Raw genomic sequence first — 3,113 nt, 5'->3', positions numbered from 1 at the left:
ATGTGAGGCACTGGGTTTATTCTCAGAACCACATATAAACAAATATAAGGTCCATTGACAACTAAAAAAAAAGTATTAAAAACAAAAAACTGGTTGGGTATGTAGAGATCTGTTATTGGAATATGCTTTGTTGTAACCAAAATCCACCCAGAAAAAAAACCACAGGTATTTGTTTCTATTATTAAAAGTGGTCCTTCTCCTAACATCAACAATTTTATAAATAACCAAAATGAAACATGAATTAATTTGCATCATGGTAGTTTCAACAGAGGACCAATGGTTTCTAGTTTTTATTAGTTTTTCTTTATGCTTAGAAAAATCGATAATATGGAGGTTTAGCTTTAAGGATGGGAGATGTAGGTGGTAGAGATCGGTGTTTGAAATGCAGAGTGGCTGTTATGTAATTTCATAGTCCCTGCTGTGTCCAGCTCCTGATTTTCTGCCACTGGCAGCTCAGGAAGTGTCACGAAACATCCCCTCCCCAGCAGATAAAAAGAAATTAGATTCTAAGGGCTTTGATTCAATCACTACCTCAGTCACTGCCAGTATTGAAAATTTCGTAGTGGCAGAATGTGAGCAAAAAAATGACAATTTAAGCTCGATACATTTCTCCTAATCAAAAGGTTTTGTTCACTAGCAAAAGAGAAGCCAGTGATTATCAAAGTGCACCATCTCAGCAAATCCTCTCCCTCAAATCGGCTTCCACTTCAGAACACTCGCTGCTGGGCGCTGGCCTCTCTGCTGCCTGTGTCTGCTAACCAGGCCACATCAGGGGACTAGCACTACACCTACTTCACAGATGAGGAAATGGAGGCCTAGAAACTTGCCCAGGGCCACTCAGTAGGAGTATCTGTTAGCTATGGTGTCTCGGTGAAGGACCTCAGGATTTAGTGGCGTGAAACGGAACGGCTACGTAGGTAGGACAGCCTGCAGGACTTGAGGGTCTGCTTTGAGGTCCCTCGGGGGTGTACCATCCCACGGCTCACCTAGGCCGGGATACGCTTCCAACAGCTGTACAGGGGAAGCCAGCAGGACTCAGCACCAAGGGCGTCCTTGGGCCGAGGACCCGAGTTCCTTTCAAACAGGGCATCTTGCTGTCACCTGGGGACCTGGATTTCAGGAGTGCTCCCACCACAAGCCATTTAGGCACCTTATGCCGAACACCTGCTTTTCTCCTCTGGGTCTGGAATTTTGGATGTGCCATGTAGAACAGCCCATGATCCTAGCAGAATCCCTGGCAGGGACTCTACTGAGCCTCCCCAGAAGAGGTTTCACACATGTGGTCACAACTTCCCTGGGAGGACGCCAGGATGCCCCCACCCCCGGGTCTGCTCTGCACACCACCATCTTTCCCTTTTGCCACAGCTCAAGGATGCCTAGGCCGAGTCCTCCATGTCCTCCTGGAGCAGCAGCACGGAGGGGTGGTCTTAGAGACCCCGACACAGGAAGGAGCGTGCTGTCAGAAGATGGGAACCAGTCTTGAGTGACCTCATCTTCACAGAAGCACCCACTACTGCTGTCATCCAAGTCACAGGTTCAGCCCACACGTGGGAAGGCACGAAGGCATGAGCCCCAGAGCTGGGGATCACAGAGGGGCCACTGTTGAGGCACACAGGCCACAATGCCTCCCCACACCAGCTACTTGGCATTCCCCAAAGTGAGCAAGAACAGATGACAGCCCAGAGTTCCATTACTAAAATGAAATATATGTTCCAGAAGCCGCGGACGCCACTACAAATTCTGTCCTCTGGACTCTCATGTGTGCACCACATGTTCATCATTCACTTATTCATTTATCAAACAGGCTGAAGACAGCCTTGGTTCAGCTTTCCTCCACCTGGTCTTGGCCCATGCAGACCCCCTCCTGGGAGGCCAACCAGTACTGTCAGCTTCTGTGTCCTTCAGCTGTTTGACACAAATTCGAAAGGACATCATGTGCTTCTGAGTGCAAGGCTTCTTCCCCCACACAAGGGGCGGCACCCTGCCTTCTCAGCAGTCACCACTCTAGAACACTGGGCAGCTGCAGTGCTCCACGCAGTGACCAGGACGGACTGGACACCAGGGGTCTTCCTGGTTTTCTGTTGTTATAAAGATGCTATATCAAATGACTTTGCTGACAGATCATTTTGCACATTTGCTGGTCTGGGAAGTGGTTAGGGCTATGCATATTTGCCATTCTTTTATTCATCTTTTCAGTATCATCTGTAGTTCAATGGGAACAAGAGGCTGTAAGTAAAGTGTGTCTCCCTCAGTCCCCACCCACCAGGTTCCTTTGGTGACACCCCCAGCAAACACCAGCCTGTGTGGAAACCAGAAACCCTCACCAAAACATTAACTCAAATGAGAAAAAAACCTCCTCTTTTGTAGGTGTTAAGAGTATCTTTTTTTTTTTTTAGCTGCCCTAAATGTCCCGGCAGCCAAGGGAAACATGGCCCAAGAGGAGGACAGTCACTGACTCCCTACACCTCTGTGGCCCCAGGCCTTCCACCTCACCAGCAGATGCATCTTAAAAACCAGAGTCCTTGACTGTTAGGTTTGAAAGTATTTCAAAGGAGATATTCAGAAGATGCATCAGTCGAGTGAGATGTGTGGCCGGTGTAAACTTCCATAAGAGACTGGGGTCAAACGGCCAAGTTATCGGCACCGAAGAGTGGTCCTCTCTTGGTGTGAGGTTACTGGAGAAGGCTCCTCCTCTATGGGAGGAGGACACTGAAGTGAGACGGGGCAGATGCTGATAAAGGAAGACTGTTGGCAACTGCTTAGGCAGGTGACAAGTCTTTCTGCTGAATCTTGATAAGCAGTGTCCCACCCCCAGCACCCATCAGCAAGTGCAGCCATTTCAAACAGGCTCCTGTCCAACCAGCATCAGTGACAGGTTCCCCGTCAAGGCCCTCCTGGGGCCTCACCCACATGACCCCGGCTTCTTGCTGAGCTGGAACAGTGAGGAGCAAAGCCATGGCGAGGTGGCTCAGAAGACACTGACAACTTCACAACAGTCTGCATCTGAACATTTCTTTCACCGGGTAAGACAAGAGGGTTTTGAGTCCAACATTTCCGTTAGCCAAAAATAAGTTTTTCTGCCTCAGAAGGGCAAAAATCGAGTCACCCGCATA

This window comes from Marmota flaviventris, chromosome 5 (genome assembly GCF_047511675.1).
Source record: "Marmota flaviventris isolate mMarFla1 chromosome 5, mMarFla1.hap1, whole genome shotgun sequence".
NCBI lineage: Eukaryota > Metazoa > Chordata > Mammalia > Rodentia > Sciuridae > Marmota > Marmota flaviventris.
Note: the sequence above shows the minus strand (reverse complement) of the source record.